Genomic DNA, 18,401 nt, shown 5'->3' with positions numbered 1-18,401 from the left:
CAGATTAGTGATGTCCAAACAGTAATGTTATGGATATACAGGTAATAACCAGTATGTCCAAACTATTACCACTTCAGAATATAATAAACAAAATGTTACTGAGATTTTTTTTTTTGGTACAAGTCTTTGGAAATCCATTGTATATTTTATCCTTGAAGCATATCTCAATTCAGACTAGCCACATTTCAAGTGCTCAAAAAGCACATGTGGCTTGTGGCTACTGTAATTTCAATTATATGGCTCTAAATATTTTAGCTCCTGTTCACCTCTAGGCATTTTCCTCAACTTCATTTCCTAACATCTTCTAATATTTTCCTCAACTTTATTTCAGCTACATTGGTATCCTGCTGGGTTATCCCCCACTCCCCACCCTCAACATCCCATAGCCTACTCTTTCATCAGGTCCTTTACATTTGCTGTTCCCTCCACCTGGAATGCTCTCAAACCATCTTCACATCGTTCACCCCCTTGTTGCTCAGGAATCACCTTCCCATAGAGACCCATTCGTAGTCTACTGTATTCAAGAAAGGAGCTCTCATCCTCCTAACACTTTACATCCTCTTATTCTGCTTTTTCTTCCAAGCATTTCTTGCTAATTGGTATTCAATTTTTATATCCATCTTCTCTCACTAGAATACAAGTTCCATGATGTGATAAACCTGAATTTTCAGTCTTACTCCCTTCTCTTTTTTTTTTTTTTTTTTTTTTTTTGAGACGGAGTCTCGCTGTGTCACCCAGGCTGGAGTGCAGTGGCGCGATCTCGGCTCACTGCAAGCTCCGCCTCCCGGGTTTACGCCATTCTCCTGCCTCAGCCTCCGAGTAGCTGGGACTACAGGCGCCCGCCACCACGCCCGGCTAGTTTTTTGTATTTTTAGTAGAGACGGGGTTTCACCATGTTAGCCAGGATGGTCTCGATCTCCTGACTTCGTGATCCACCCGCCTCGGCCTCCCAAAGTACTGGGATTACAGGCTTGAGCCACCGCGCCCGGCCTGTCTTACTCCCTTCTCAATTCTTAGTACTCAAACAGTGCTTGGCATATGACAAGAAATCAGTATTTATTAAATGAATGAACAAATGTGAGAGGACAGGCATGAGTGAGAATGCAAAATTGTAGTAACAACAAAAAAACGGAAACACTCAAAATATCTTACAATAGGAGAGAAACTGAACAAATTATGGTATAAAATGCTATTTAATACTATATGGCAGTTCCATTGTAACACAGGCCAAGAAAGCTACTATTTAGTTCAAAATAAACAAAAAAGTAAATTGCACATAAGTATTTCCTTTAACACCATAAAATAATACCCTATTTCTACAGAGAGAGATCTTGAGAATACTATATATACCAAACTCCTCACAGAATCTCTGCAAAAGGCACTGAGTCTAGGAATGGAAGTCACTGGGGGCCTTCAGCTTTATGTATAAGGTTTGAATTTTTGCAATAAGAATATGTCCATGTATTAGTTTTTCAACTTAAAATTGATAACCTAAATCTGAAAACCCCAAATCTGAAATTTTTTGAGTGCCAAAAAGACACCCAAAGGAAATGCTCATTGGAGCATTTTGGATTTTCAGAATTGGAAGGTTCAACTGGTAAGTATATTGCAAACATTCCAAAATCAGAAAAAAATCAGAAATCAGCAATAATATGGTCCAAAGCATTTTGGATAAGAGGTACTCAACTAGTGCTGCTGTTTAACATTCAAAGAGCTCAGGAGGCTGGGAGCAGTGGCTCACACCTGTAATCCCAGCACTTTGGGAGGCTAAAGCAGGCAGATTGCTTAAAGTCCAGCAGTTCGAGACCAGCCTGGGCAACATGGCAAAACCCTGTCTCCACAGAAAATACAAAAATCAGCCAGGCATGGTGGCACACGTCTGTAGTCCCAGCTACTGGAGATGCTCAGGTGGGAGGATCACTTGAGCCAGGGAGGCGGAGGTTGCAGTCAGCCAAGATTAAGCCACTGTACTCCAGCCTGGGTGACAGAGTGAGACCCCGTTTCAAAAAAAAAAAAAAAAAAAAAAAAGATTTTTTTTTCCCCCTCACAAAATGGGTACCGCCCCCACAAAACAGAAACTAAGAAAAGTACTTGCGAATATTTACCTGAACCCTGGATATTAAATAGCTTTTTAGATTCACTAATGAAGTAAATAATGGAGATAAACAGATCTGAACTTACGAAAAAAATTATTTCTATTTGTCTATGTAAAATTAAAAAGAAAAAAATTGGGGAAAATACACTGTCATAGTTGCTGAGAATATTAATTTTCTTACTGTGTAACAGTGCTTAGCAATGAGGGCACTAGGGCGATTCATTGAATAGAGCTATCCAACTCACTGCAGAACCTTAAGCAACCCTTGCCCTATTAAATATCAGTCACTGTGACAACCAAAACCTTTCACTGTCCATCTATCAAATTAAAGTTCAAAGGACGCCTAAGAGTATATGAGCAGAGAATTCACAAAAAGTGAAATAACAAAAAAACATAAAAGGCACCAGCAGTTTTGTTAAGCAACTTGGCATTACAGACCAAGAATCTTGAATATATTCATATTCATTGTACCTTTTAACATTTTACTAATTCTATGTACTGGAATATCTGTAAAGGCAACCATTTAAAATAAAATAGTCCTTGGGTTTTTTTTTTTTTAAATAACAGTAAGCACAAACAACTTAAATGTCTAACACAATAGTTAAGTATGGACTGTCTAAGAAAATAAGCTTTTTAAAACATAAAAAAATTGCTAAATGCCACATGAAAAAAGGTAATTGTACAGTAGTAAGAATTACTTTAAAAATACCCCATGAAATGAAATACTATCTATGAAAAATCATAATCTTACATATTAAAATTACAAAGGTAACATTTTTTTACCAGTTGGATTGACAAAAATAAAAAAGGTTGACCATATTCATTGTTATTGCTGGTGAAGGGATAAACTGAATTACTTGATTGCCAATTTGACAACAAACATCCATATTGCAAACGCATTTAATACTCTCTGACTCGGTAATTCCACTTCTAGGAATTTACTTTATGTACATCCTTACACATTTGCAAGATAAGATATGTGCAAGGTTATTCAATATACCATAATTTGTAGTAGTAAAAGGCTGTAAACCTAAATGTCCATCAAGGAGAGATAGGTTATATAAATATAAGCCTATATTTATATAAATATAAATATTTATAATTTAATGTATATATAATTTATGATATATAACACAAACTAATTTAATAAATATAAATCAGGTATACCATTGTATACCTGTAGAATGTACAAAGCTATTAAAAAGAATGAGCAATCTGTTTATGTACTGCTGTCTCCAAGATAGGGAGAACTAGCTCCTAAAATCTGTAAATGTTAACTTACTTTGTTAAATGAAAAATAAAAGGCCAGATGCAGTGGCTCACACTTTAGAAGGCTGAGACAGGTGGATTGCTTGAGTCCAGGAGTTTGAGACCAGTCTGGGCAACATGGCAAAACCCTGCCTCTACAAAAAATACAAAAATTAGCCAAGCATGGTGCCTGTAGTCCCAGCTACCTGGGAGGCTGAGGCAAGAGGATCATTTGGGCCCAGGATGCAGAGGTTGCAGTGAGATGAGATTATGCCATGGCACTCCAGGCTGGGCAACAGAGTGGGATCCTGTATCCAAAAAAAAAGAAAAGTTGCCCAGGCATGGTGGCTCATGCTTACAATCCCAGCACTTAGGAAAGCTGAGGCAGGAGGATTGAAACACAAGCCTGGGAAACATAGGGAGAACTTTGTTTCTATTTAAAACAAACAAGCAAGGTACAGAAGTGTGTATGATATTACTGTCTTTGTATATTTTTAAAAGAAGAGACGGTTGGGCGCGATGGCTCATGCCTGTAATCCCAGCACTTTGGGAGGTCAAGGCAGGTGGATCACTTGAGATCAGGAGTTTGAGAGCAGCCTGGCCAACATGGCGAAATCCTGTCTTTACCAAAAATATAAATAATTAGCCAGGTGTGGTGGTGGCACACGCATGCCTGTAGTCCCAGCTACTCGGGAGGTTCAAGCACAAGAATTGCTTGAACTCAGGATGCGGAGGTTGTGTGAGCCAAAATTGCACCGCTGCACTCCAGCCTGGGCGACAGAGTGAGACTGCCTCAAAAAAAAAAAAAAAAAAAAAAAAAAAAGAAGACAGAAAAACGAAAGTGGGGCCACGCATGCTGGCGTGCACCTGCAGTCCTAGCTACTCAGGAGGATCAGGTGCAAGGACTCTGAGCCCAGGACTCTGAGGCTGCAGTGAGCTATGGTAGTATCACTGCACTCCAGCCTGAGACCCTGTCTCCAAAAACAAAATTAAGTTAAATTTTACAAGTATGTATTTGTTAAACAAAAAGGCATCTAGGGAGAGAGAAAATGGGTAACTGGAAAAGAGGGCTAAGATTTTTCACTTTATAACCTCGTGTTTTCAATTTTATACCACATGAATATATTATCTATTAAAAATTATTATAACATATCCCACTGCTAGGTATATACTCAAAAGAAAGGAAATCGTATATCCAGGAGATATCTTCACTCCTATGTTTACTGCAGCACTATTCATAATATCCAAGATTTGGAAGTAACTTAAGTATCTATCAACAGATTACCAGATAAAGAATATGTGGGCCGGGTGTGGTGGTTCAAACCTGTAATCTCAGCACTTTGGGAGGCGGAGGTGGGCAGATTACCTGAGGTCAGGAGTTCAAGACCAGCCTGGCCAACATGGTGAAATCCTGTCTCTACTAAAAATACAAAAACGAGCTGAGCATAATGGCGCGTGCCTGTAGTCCGGGCTACTCTCAGGAGGCTGAGGCAGGAGAACCGCTTAAACCCGGGAGGCAGAGATTGCAGTGAGTTGAGATTGTGCCACAGCACTCCAGCCTGGGCCTGGGCGAAAAAGTAAGACTCCGTCTAAGAAAAAAAATGGACCAGAAGAGATATTAGTGCTGGTTGGGTGGTTCCAAAGGCAGACACTGTTGGGCGATTGCTGCATTAGGTGACTCCTGGAGCCTTCAAGTCTTCAATTTTCCTGAGGTTTCATGCGGAGTGAGGCCCTTCAGGCTGCTGAGTGTTACAAGAAAGTTCTCCGCTTTTCTGCCTCACCGAGCAGCCTGAAGGAGGTGAGGTGAGATTTCTGCTGGCATTACCTCTGGCACCATCTGCTTTTCCCCAAGGCCAAGGTTTCCCTGGGATCTGGGGGTTCAGGCCACTCAAAACAGAATTTTCAGGCAGGTGCGAAGGCTCATGCCTATAATCCCAGCACTTTGGAAGGCCAAGGCGGGCGGATCATCTGAGGTCGGGCGTTTGAGACCAGCCCGGCCAACGTGGTGAAACCCCGTCTCTACTAAAAATACAAAATTTAGCAGGGCGTGGTGACGTGTGTGTGTAATCCCAGCTACCTGGGAGGCTGAGGCAGGAAAATTTCTGGAACCCAGGGGGCAAAGAGAGGTTGCAGTGAGCCAAGATCGCGCCACTGCACTCCAGCCTGGGCAAAAGTGAGACTTCGTCTAAAAAAAAAAAACAAAAAAAAACCCACAAAGGCCTGGTGCAGTGGCTCACGCCTGTAATCCCAGTACTTTCAGAGGCCGAGGCGAGCGGATCATCTGAGGTCGGGAGTTCGAGACCAGCCTGATGAACACGGAGAAACCCCATCTCTACTAAAAATACAAAATTAGCTGGGCGTAGTGGTGCATACCTATAATCCCAGCTACTAAGGCTGAGGCAGGAGAATCGCTTGAACCCAGTAGGTGGAGGTTGCAGTGAGCGGAGATCGCGCCACTGCACTTCGGCCTGGGCAACAAGAGCGAAACTCGGTCTCAAAAACAAAAAACAAAACAAAAAAACTGTGATACATATACACAAGGGAGTACTATTTAACCATTAAAAAGAGTAAGATCCTGTCATCTGGAACAACATGGATGGAACTGGAAGGTCATTATAGTAAGTAAAATAAGCCAGGTACAGAAGGACAAACTTCACATGTTCTCACTTATTTGTGGGAGCTAAAAATAAAAACAATGGAATTCTTGGAGATAAGAGAGTAGAGAGACGGTTATTAGACACTTGAGAGGGTAATGGGGGGTGGAAGTGAGGATGGTTAATGGGTGCAAAAAAATAGTTAAGAATAAATAAAACCTAGTGTTTGCTAGCACAATAGGGTGACTCACGATAGTCAAAAGTAATTTAATTGTATATTTAAAAATAAAGAATATAATTGGATTGTTTGTAACAAAAAGGATAAATGCTTGAGGAGATGGATACCCCATTCAGTCTAATGTGATCATTATACATTGCGTGCCTGTATCAAAATATCTCACGTAACCTATAAATAAATATATCTACTATGTACCCACAAATATTAAAAATTAAGAAAAGGGAAACTTTTAAGACACTGAGAAAACTTACTATAAAAATGAATAGGCCAGATGCGGTGGCTCACGCCTATAATCCCAGCACTCTGAGGCAGGTGGACCACCTGAGGTCAAGTGTTCCAGAACAGCCTGGCCAACCTGGCAAACGTCATCTCTACTAAAAATACAAAAATTAGCTGCATGAGGTGGTGGGCACCTGTAATCCCAGCTACTCAGGAGGCTGAGGCAGGAGAATCACTTGAACCCAGGAGGTGCAAATTGTAGTGAGCTGAGATTACGCCACCGGACTCCAGCCTGGGCAACAGAGTGAGACTCTGTCTCAAAAATAACATAACATAACATAACATAACATAACATAACATAACATAACATAACATAACATAACACAACACTGCCGGGCATGGTAGCTCACGCCTGTAATCCCAGCACTTTGCGAGGCCAAGGCACCACTTGAGGTCAGGAATTCAAGACTAGCCAGCCCAACACGGTGAAACTCCGTCTCCGCTAAAAATACAAAAAAATTAGCTGGGTGTGGTGATGCGCACCTGTAATCCCAGTTACTTGGGAGGCTAGGACAGGAGAATCTCTTAAACCCAAGAGGTGGAGGTTACAGTGAGACGAGATTGTGCCACTGTACTCCAGCCTGGGTGACAGAGACTCTGTCTCAAGGAAAAAAAAAGAAAAAGAAAGAATAAAACTGAAGAAGAAAAACTATCAGATTGTTCATGAATGACAAAATATTCATACCCAGTGAAAAAAGCAAGTTAATAAACAATTTAGACTATAAAATGCCAATTTCACACATATTAGAGTAAGCACATTAAAAAGACAGGACTTACACTATAATGTTAACAATCATCATATATGGGCCACGGGTTTAAGGGTAATTTTTAATGTATTTGTTTTCCAATTTTTCTTCAATTTTGTAATTAGGAAAAAGTTATTTTTAAAAAAGTACTAATGAAATGGGCTTTTGGGTTGGTTTGTTTGGTTTTTTTTGCCTATCAATGAGCAAAGATCTTTTAAAAGAATAACTCTCAACACATGTACAAATGCAGAGAAACAGGAATTTATACTACTACTAGTGACCATATACAACTACTTTGAAATTTAAGAATATGAGAAATTCATAAGTGTTTATACTTTGAACCAGTAAAATTCAACTGTTGGAAATCTATTATGAGGAACTACTCTAAATTCAGAAAGCCTTCAGGTATAAAGTTGGCTATCCTGGTGCTCTTTTTAGCAACATATAATCAAAAACAACCTATCATAATATCACAAAAAAGTGAAATTGTCTCTGGTTCGACAGTAATTAAAGCAATGCTTACGATGATTAATAATTTGAAAAAATAATCAAGATATAAAACAGCATATGCAATATCATTATGATTGTGTAAACTACTCCCAATCCTCAAGCTCAGGCAAAGATTTACAAGAAGAAAAAAAAAGAATGAAAGGAAATAATCATTATTGTGTCTGTCTGTGAGACTGGAGAGGGCTTTTGCCTCACTACTTCTTTCTAGTTTTCTTTAACAAATGTGCTGCTACTTTGGGAGGCCAAGGCAGGCGGATCATCTGAGGTCAGGAGTTCATGACCAGCCTGATCAATGTGGTGATATCCCATCTCTACTAAAAATACAAAAAAATAGCCAGGCATGGTGGTGGGTGCCTGCAATCCCAGTTACTTGGGAGGCTGAGGCAGGAAAATCACTTGAGCCGGCCGGGCGCGGTGGCTCAAGCCTGTAATCCTAGCACTTTGGGAGGCCGAGACGGGCGGATCACGAGGTCAGGAGATCGAGACCATCCTGGCTAACACGGTGAAACCCCGTCTCTACTAAAAATACAAGAAAATTAGCCGGGCGAGGTGGCAGGCGCCTGTAGTCCCAGCTACTCGGGAGGCTGAGGCAGGAGAATGGCGTGAACCCGGGGGGGCGGAGCTTGCAGTGAGCCGAGATCGCGCCACTGCACTCCAGCCTGGGGCACAGAGCAAGACTCCGTCTCAAAAAAAAAAAAAAAAAAAAAAAAAAAAGAAAATCACTTGAGCCTGGGAGGCAGAGGTTGCAGTGAGCCGAGATTGTGCCATTGCACTCCATCCTGGATGACAAGAGCAAGACTCTGTCTCAAAAAATAAAATAAAATAAATAAATAAATAAAATAATAAATGTACTGTTACTATAAAGAAAAAATTTCTAAGATATATATTTATACACACACACTCTTCTAACATTGTAATGTACAGGTGTAGAAATGGCTACAAGATGTACTTAGATTCTATCACTCAAGGATACACTTTTCATAGAAATTGATTAAAATTAGTTTTCCTAGCCAAGTGTGGTGGCTCATGCCTGTAATCCTAGCACTCTGGGAGGCCGAGGCGGGTGGATCACGAGGTCAGGAGATCGAGACCATCCTGGCTAACACGGTGAAACCCTGTCTCTACTAAAAAATACAAAAAATTAGCTGGGCGTGGTGGTGAGTGCCTGTAGTCCCCACTACTCGGGAGGCTGAGGCAGAAGAATGGCGTGAACCTGGGAGGCAGAGCTTGCAGTGAGCCAAGACTGCACCACTGCACTCCAGCCTGGGCGACAGAGTGAGACTCTGTCTCAAAAAAAAAAAATTAAGTTTTCCTGAAATGACAAATCACATATGCCTCAAATCCAGGAAAGATGAAAGACAGCAAATTACTATTAAAATTACTACACAAATTCCCTAAATATGTAAATGTTTTATTAGTAGTTAATGAAGCACAATGGTGACAACAAAAGATGGCTCACATGCCGTGTTGCTAATATTACTGAAATGCTACTGAATACTAATCATTATAAAAAGTTACTAATTACTAATCAGAAACAGGATATCCTCTTTCCTCTATGATTTCCTGGATTTTTAAATAATATCTGAAATCATGGTGGGCATGGTGGTTCACGCCTGTAACCCCAGCACTTTGGGGGGCCAAGGCAGGAGGATCACTTGAGCCCAGGAGTTCAAGACCAGCATGGTCAACATAGTGAGAACCCATCTCTATCAGAAAAAAAAAATCTGGCCAGGTGCAGTGGCTCACGCCTGTAATCCCAGCACTTTGGGAGGCTGAGGCGGGCGGATCACCTGAGGTCAGGAGTTCCAGACCAGCCTCAACATGAAGAAACCCCCTCTCTACTAAAAATACAAAATTAGCTGGAGGCGGAGCTTGTAGTAAGTCGAGACTGCGCCACTGCGCTCCAACCTGGGCAACAGAGCAAGACTCCATCTCAAAAAAAAAAAAAAAAAGAAAAGAAAAAAGAAATTTGAAACCAGATGCAGTAAGACAAGCATCTGGTCAATTTTTTCACTTTTTTCAAGTAAAAGTAAAGAGAAAAAATAATGCTGGGAGATACCAAAAATACGATCCAGGTGAAAATTAAGCCCTTACAATTTTAAATAAAATATCCATGACCAGCCTGGACAACAGCAAGACCCCATCTTTATAAAAAAAATGACAATTAGCTGGGTGTGATGACACAGGACTGTGGTCCCAGCTATTTGGGAAGCTGAGGTGGGAGGATCGTTTGAGCCCAGGAGGTTGAGGTTGCAGCGAGCAGTCATCACGCCACTACACTCCAGCCTGGGCAATAGAGTGAGACTCTTGTCCAAAAAAAAAAAAAAACATGAATTGTCTAAAAATACTAGAATATAATAAATATTTTCAGTGTAGTAGTCTGTGGGTGATTTGTTTGCTGCAAATTTGTTTATTATGAACTATAGCTAAAATCCAGACTTAAATTTTTCTTTTTTTTTTTTTTTGAGATGGAGTCTTGCTCTGTCGCCCAGGATAGAGTACAGAGGCGCCATCTCGGCTCACTGCAACCTCCGCCTCCCGGGTTCAAGGGATTCTCCTGCCTCAGTCTCCCGAGTAGCTGAGACTACAGGCGCGTGCCACCACGCCCGGCTAATTTATTATTTTTAGTAGAGATGGGGTTTCACCATCTTGGCTAGGCTGGTCTCGATCTCTTGACCTCGTGATCCGTCCACCTCGGCCTCCCAAAGTGCTGGGATTACAGGCGTGAGCCACCGCGCCCAGCCAAATTTTTCTGGGAAAAAAAAAACAAAAAAACCCACCATATCTGGCACTGTGTCCCATTTCTATACAGCAATCAGCATAGTCTGCTCCCAATAGATGACATATTTATGTTCTAGTTTGACCTGGTTCTAGCTATTGCTTATTAGCTGTTAGAATTTATTGTCTACTTGACCTCATGTACTTACCTCACCTGCCTGACTCCTTCAGAAATTTAAGTATAATATACTGAATCTGTTTTTTTATAATGAAACTACATCATTAATAAGATAAGCAATAAAGCTAATAAGCTCACTGAAAAAATCATACAAAACGCACAAAATTCTAAAACTTAGCTATAGCTTTTAATACTTTTATTATATTTTTTCGATGCAGGTGATTAAATGTTATTTTTAATATTTATCAACAATATAGTCACTTTTGTATTTCAATAATAAGGTAACACAATTTAAAAATATCAGGAAGTGCTATCATTTATAAACTTCTGCAACAAATACATTTCACAAAAAATATCAGTAAGAGGTAATCAGTTTATGTGCAAAAAAAGCGTATTCTTGTAGTTTCATACATAAAATATTTTCCATATTAATCCTAAAATAACAAGACTAAATGAGAGGACAAAAATATAGGCACTAACTATTAAAATATATAGTAGTGGACATGGCATTTAAAAGTAGGCATACAGTAACTTTATTATATTTACAAGTTATTTGGAAGTTTCACACATTATGAGGAAGTCAGCATAGCACCGAGTTTCTAATCTAGAAAGAACAGAAAGTAAATTCTTTCTATTTTTAGAGACAGGATCTCGCTATGCCGCTCAGGCTGGGGTACAGTGGTATGATCACAGCTCACCGCAGCCTGGAGTGCAGTGGCTCAAGCAATCCTCCTACCTCAGCCTCCCATGTAGCTGGGACTACAGGCGTGAGCCACCAACTCCAGCTAATTTTTTTTTTTTTTTTTTTGAGACGGAGTCTCACTCTGTCGCCAGGCTGGAGTGCAGTGGTGTGAACTTGGCTCACCGCAACCTCTGCCTGCTGTGTTCAAGTGACTCTCCTGCCTTAGCCTCCCGAGTAGCTGGGACTACAGGCGTGGACACCTCGGCCTCCCAAAGTGCTGGGATTACAGGTATGAGCCACCGCACCCGGCCATCTCCAGCTAATTTTTATAAATTTTTTGTAGATATATTGCCTAGTCTGAGTAAATTATTTTTAACTATTAAGATGCCAAGCAAGTCTCTGCTCCTTCCGATTCCCCTCACTGATTCCCACAATGTGTTCTTTAAGATGCAAATTAGCCAGATAATTAGTTAGCCAGAGTTCACTCTCTGGGAGCTTCACTCTGACTCTCTAAGATTTTTTTTTTGTCCTGAGACGGAGTCTCGCTCTGTTGCCCAGGCTAGAGTGCAGTGGATCGATCTCGGCTCACTGCAAGCTCCACCTCCCGGGTTCGCACCACTCTCCTGCCTCAGCCTCCCGAGTAGCTGGGACTACAGGCACCTGCCACTATGACCAGCTAATTTTTTTTTTATTTTTAGTAGAGATGGGGTTTCACCGTGTTAGCCAGGTGGTCTCGATCTCCTGACCTCGTGATCCGCCCGCCTTGGCCTCCCAAAGTACTGGGATTACAGGCATGAGCCACCATGCCCAGCCCTGACTCTCTAAGGTTTAAATGATCCTCCCTTGTTAAATGTTACTCTCTTATAAACTCCAACAATTCCAAACCTTTGTATCTTCAACACCAAGCACAGTGATGTTATCAACTAGAAAGAATGTTAATTGAGACATGAACAGAACTAGACTCTATTATAATGCAGTGCCTATCCTCTTAAATGCACTGCTTGCTTCTTTTTTCTTTTCTTTTTCTTTTTTTTTTTTTTCGTTGTTGTTGAAACAGAGTTTCGCTCTTGTTGCCCAGGCTGGAGTGCAATGGTGCAATCCATTCAGTGCAATGCACTGCGTCAAAAACATTTGAGTATATTTACAAATGCCAAGTTGCTAACGAATAAAGTAAAAACACGCTAACATTCTGAGCTCAGTGTTAGGAAAGATAATTATGCTATTTCATATAGTGTCCCTTCCATTGATGTTTCTGATGGACACAAATTACCCTGATGTAAACCACTGCACTGGTAACAACATGATTAACAGTATACAGGCCGGGCGCGGTGGCTCAAGCCTGTAATCCCAGCACTTTGGGAGGCCGAGACGGGTGGATCACGAGGTCAGGAGATCGAGACCATCCTGGCTAACACGGTGAAACACCGTCTCTACTAATAAATACAAAAAACTAGCTGGGTGAGTTGGCAGGCGCCTGTAATCCCAGCTACTCGGGAGGCTGAGGCAGGAGAATGGCGTAAACCCGGGAGGCGGAACTTGCAGTGAGCTGAGATCTGGCCACTGCACTCCAGCCCAGGCGACAGAGCGAGACTCCGTCTCAAAAAAAAACAAAAAAACAAAAAACAAAAAACAAAAACAGTATACAGACACTTCTGAAATTCTTAAGTCGTCTAGAAAACTTAGAGATAACCCATGATGTTGCCTAATTCAGTGTTAAACAAGGATATTATGCTCTTATTATATATATGATCTGAGAGACATAAAAATATAATACATCTATGTCAGTACCAAATGACAAAAGTAAATACTAAGTGGGAACTCATGGCTAATCCTCTTAATGTTGTACTTGCAATTATCTAAGTTGTTGTTTTTTTTTTTTTTTTTTTTTTTTGAGAGGGAGTTTCGTTCTTGTTGCCCAGGCTGAAGTGCAATGGCACGATCTCGGCTCACTACAACCTCTGCCTCCTGGGTTCAAGCAATTCTCCTGCCTCAGCCTCCCAAGTAGCATGTGCCACCATGCCCAGCTAAATTTGTATTTTTAGCAGAGACAGGGTTTCTCCATGTTCGTCAGGCTGGTCTGGAACTCCTGACCTCAGGAGATCCACCCACCTCGGCCTCCCAAAGTGTTGGGATTACAGGCATGAGCCACCTCACACAGCCTTCTCTAAGTTCTTATAGTAATAAATTTACCAAAACCAAAAACAAAAAGGAAAAAAAATTTACCCCCACTGTTTTCAGAGATATATATACACACAGTTCTAACTCCATTATTCAATCCAGTAATTCCTACGTAAAAAAATAAGAACATTTGGAGTTTCAAGGAACTCTAAGAGATAATCTGGTCCAATCTTCTGATTTTATAGATCAAGAACAAGAGGACAAAAGAGATGAAATGACTGGTTCAAGTTCACAAACGGAAAAAAGCAAAAGTTCTGATTTAGTACTTTCTACAACTTCACGGTAAAAACCAGTTTACTCATAAACATTCCACATAATGGCTTAATATTACTTTTCACCATATAACCATGATTCAATGGTTTAATTATAAATAAACCTTAAGCTAAAATGTACACAATAACTAACAGGAGCTTAGTATATATACACGCACACACAAAAATGCTTCATTCATTTTTAAAACGAGTTAAGGAATCATTCATGTTTTTATTTTTATTTTTAATTTTTTGAGACGGAGTTTCGCTCTTGTTTCCCAGGCTGGAGTGCAATGGCGCGATCTCAGCTCACTGCAACCTCCACCTCCCGAGTTCAAGCGATTCTCCTGCCTCAGCCTCCCAAGTAGTTGGGATTACAGGCATGCGCCACCAACGCCCAGCTAAGATGGGGTTTCTCCATGTTGGTCAGGTTGGTCTGGAACTCCCGATCTCAGGTGATCCATCCGCCTCGGCCTCCCAAAGTGCTGGGATTACAGGTATGAACCGCCACATCCGGCCATCATTCATGTTTTCAAAATAATCATTTTAATATCAAAGATTGATTTTTATATTTATAAGTGTTATATAATCAAATTTCAATAAGTGTGTGATCATTTTAAGCCAACATTCTAAAACAAAGTTCAAAGGTTTTGTCTGCTGCTAGAAGTACAAACTCCCAAAAACAGCAGTTTTCTCTGAATGCTGTCTGTAGTAAATTTCAAGATGCAAGTTTTGCCCTACAGAAATAAAAATACCCCGAGTTCATATGGTGACCATTTATGCATTAAACCAGGGAAAATCACGAACACTTAAGCAACGTGAAAACGGAAGTTTAGTCCTAACATTAAAAGCAAAAAGGGCCAGGCGCGGTGGCTGACGTCTGTAATCCCAGCACTTTAGGAGGCCAACGTGGGCAGATCACGAGGTCAGGAGTTTGGGCCTGACCAACATGGTGAAACCTCCTCTCCATTAAAAATACAAAAATTAGCTGGGCTTGGTGGCACATGCCTGTAATCCCAGCTACTCAGGAGGCTAAGGCAGAAGAATCACTTGCACCTAGGAGCTGGAGGTTGCAGTGAGCTGAGATCACGCCACTGCCCTCCAGTCTGGGCAAGAGAGCGAGACTCCATCTCAAAAAAAAAAAAAAAAAAAAAAAAGCAAAAAACAGGCTGGGCACAGTGGCTCACGCCTGTAATCCCAGCAGTTTGGGAGGCCAAGCAGGACGGATCACTTGCGGTCAGGAATTTGAGACCAGTGTAGCCAACATGGTGAAACCCTGTCTCTACTAAAAATTACCCAGTGGTGGTGGGCGCCTGTAATCCCAGCTACTAGGGAGGCTGAGGCACGAGAACACTTGAACTCAGGAGGTGGAGGTTGCAGTGAGCTGAGATCATGCCACTGCACTCCAGCCTGGGCAACAGAGCAAGACTCTGTCTGAAAAATAAATAAATAAAAGCAAAAAACATGCAATGCCATAGTGCAACAGAAAGACTTGCAACAAACTCTTCAGGTCATTTGCATTAATTATCTATGTATTCCTTCATGACATCTTAGTACACTGGGATTCTAAAAATAGTATGCTGTAATTATGTTTAAACATTCTACTTATAAACTAATAAGGAAAAAAGCCAAACTAAAAGGGGCAACTACTAAAGAATTAACCCCAGATAGTGTCCTAATAGAAGTACTTTATTATGAATGGCTTCCACTTTCCCTTTGTATAAAGAAGAGGATGCTGACTCACAGAAAATCTAATTTAAGGCAAAATATCAAAAATATGCAGAAGCCACCAATACTGCAAGACCACAATAAGCACCACAGTACATCGACTACATGGTTAAAAATAAATGCAATGAACACTCTTCACTCATAAAGGAACCACTGAGTTAATGAAAGTCAATTTCACACACAATTTTAACGAACCTGAGTATTTAATTCTCAAGTCCATAGTTGATGGAACGTGGAGATCAAAATGTCATTTGGCAGGTAAGTGAAGAAACTGAAGCTCAGAAAGATGATTGGGCCAGAAAGTCCATATTTTTCTAACCTAGTAAGTTTACATACTTATACACTCCTGACAGCAGGGGAAGGCAACCCTGACAAGTGCCAGGAGAGAAGACAAAAGCCTTAAGAAGGAAACGCAACAATTCAAATGTGCAGAATCCTACAAGACCCTATAGGATCTCGGAGCATCAATAATTCTGAATCATAAAGAAACAGTGAAACAATGTACAATGAACTCTTGTTTAAGACACAGAACCATGTAATTTGTTATAGAAATAATTCCGTCCCAATTGGGTAACGTAACAAAAAAGGAGTGCTAAAACGGGTAAATTTTCAGGATATACTAAAAACATGAGAGAAGCAGCCATTCTAAATGTATCATTTCCGGATTTTATAGCACGATTTCAAAATTTATAAAATGTTCACTCCTCCACCCGTCATCGTTACGAAGTAGCAATTATTGGTCATCCTGTGACCAAATGGGAATACACAAGACAAAAACATGTGTGTGACCGACCGACACACACACACACACACACACACACACACACACACACACACACACACTCTCTCTCTCTTTTTTCCTGGTTTACCTATTGAAAGTTAATATCAGGCCCCCCTTATTTCTAAAACATCTAATTGTTCTTTGGACAACTATGTTAGTACCAAACTACAAAAGCAAATACTTTTGTATTTGTGTTCACTACCGCAAAATTTTGGTTACACACAGAAAGTGCTATCGTGGGAAGAAATTAAAATCAATGCACAAAATGGTGCTTTTATAGCATTTCCAAAACGACTGTGCATACTCCTTGCCAGCACATCTAGACTTTGCTCCTAAAGACTAAACATGAGCCGGCCGGGCGCGGTGGCTCATGCCTGTAATCCCAGCACCTTGGGAGGCCGAGGTGGGCGGATCACGAGGTCAGAAGATCGAGACCATCCTGGCTAACACGGTGAAAACCCGTCTCTACTAAAAACACAAAAAATTAGCCGGGCATGGTGGCACGTGCCTGTAGCCCCAGCTACTTGGGAGGCTGAAGCAGAAGAATCACTTGAACCTGGGAGGTGGAGGTTGCAGTGAGCCGAGATCGCTCCACTGCACTCCAGCCTAGGCGACAGAGCGAGACTCTCCGTCTCAAAAAAAAAAAAAAAAAAGACTAAACAAGAGCCAAATTAGCATACTTCCCCATCAGGCATAGTGAGCTCCGAAATCATCACCTTCCTCCTAAAGAGTAATTATCTCCTTCTAAAAGGCCTGAGCGGCTCACAGCTCCTCCGAAACACAGGAGAACTTCGCGAGAGCTCAAGACCCTGGACTTGAGTTTTGCAAAAATGCTTAACAAAGTGGCCTCTGCCACTTAACTGCACGACAGCCACTATGCTGTGAGAGGAAAAGGTCGAAAGAGGAGGAAAGCTAGTCTTCAATTTTAATCCCTGTGATTCAAGGCTCTTCGCCCGTCACTCTCCAACCCTAGCCTGACAGGACGTCAGGCTGTGTCTCCCCCTTCCCCACCAGTCCCGCCACTTACCCCGCAACAGTGCTCAGTCTTAGGATTTTGAAGCTTTAAAAATCAACCCGGCTCCCTAGAGTTCAGGCCGCAGTCGCTGCCGCCATGTTACAGCTTGTGCGGCAAAATGCGTCAGTGAGGGAGGTGTGCGCCTGAGTGGGGAGGGCGGGGGCTGGCAGAGAAAGGACCGTCCCCAGGCCCCAGGGCTCCACTGCAAGCCTTCTCCTACTGCAACAGCGGCAAAGGCACTGCTGCGGTCCTCAGGGACCTCCTCTGGGCCGAAGCAGCCCCGATACCTCGAGGGAAAGACGGTTAACCCGGCCTGGTCAGCCGCGCCGGCTCCGCCCCTCTTCCCAGGCCCTTCCCGCTTTCGTACCCAGGGACTGCTGAAATGACGCCACCAGAACAACATGAGCCTCACACCACTTACCTGCACCGGTAGAGTTTTCCTCTTCTCTGGGTACGGTCCTTTGAAGCGCTTCAAATCTACCGCCGCCAGAAAAGGCGCTAAAGCCCGCTAACCGCCTCCCTCCCCCACAACTCAGTCCTGGCGTGGAGGGACAGCGTCGCACCGGAAGCGCGTCAGGAGTGGGTTGTCGGCATCGGCCAGCGTTCACCTGCTTGCGTCACCACGCCCTCCTAGGACTTCTAGGATTTTGGTGCCTTTTAAATACCTAGTTGATAGGTAGCGCGTAATGCTTTGTGGATACGTTGACTGGGAACGTTTGTAACCAATGCCATATCCTTCGTGAAATAAAGTGCCTCATTTAATAAACATTTATTGATCTTACGCTAGGTTATCAGAAAGGAAGGCCTACCTTCATGGAGCTTCAGGTTAAGCTTCCACTTAACGCTAGGATACAAGTTCTAAAAACGCAGTAATAAGCAAAGTGTTGTTTGAGGAAAGAGGAAGAAATTACAAAGAACTTTGGTGTTCTTTGTAGTTTTACAGATAAAGAAATTGAGGCTCAGGGAAGATAAATGCCTCCTCCTCAAACACTGTTCTTGAATACCAAAGCAAGTCTTTTGATGCCAAATCTAGTGCCTTCTAGAGAAAATATGGCATATGTTATTTAATTATTTTAAGGGGCAAGGGTCCCCGGATTATGTTAGAAATAAATAACCATTGCTGTTTGGGCGGGAGGGATTGGCAGCGATTCTGGTAGGGA

General features: G+C 41.8%; 1 protein-coding gene across 6 annotated transcripts in view; it reads right to left on the bottom strand.

Annotated features, from left to right (window-relative positions):
• Positions 1 to 17,802, bottom strand: part of PPIG (peptidylprolyl isomerase G) — a 57,513-nt gene extending 39,711 nt beyond the window's left edge. For 3 of the 6 annotated variants that reach the window (XM_077956444.1, XM_028830539.2, XM_015110253.3), the window contains exon 1: positions 17,254 to 17,353. The gene's annotated coding sequence lies outside the window, so the exon portion shown is untranslated. Of the gene's footprint in view, positions 1 to 17,253; positions 17,354 to 17,662 lie in introns of those variants that run through there. The other 3 variants (XM_015110254.3, XM_028830538.2, NM_001266543.1) reach the window with 2 other exon arrangements.
• Between the last annotated feature and the right edge of the window lie 599 nt (positions 17,803 to 18,401).

This window comes from Macaca mulatta, chromosome 12 (assembly GCF_049350105.2).
Source record: "Macaca mulatta isolate MMU2019108-1 chromosome 12, T2T-MMU8v2.0, whole genome shotgun sequence".
Lineage (NCBI taxonomy): Eukaryota > Metazoa > Chordata > Mammalia > Primates > Cercopithecidae > Macaca > Macaca mulatta.
The sequence above is the reverse complement of the archived record's forward strand: the minus strand, read 5'-3'. Positions and strand labels throughout refer to the sequence as shown.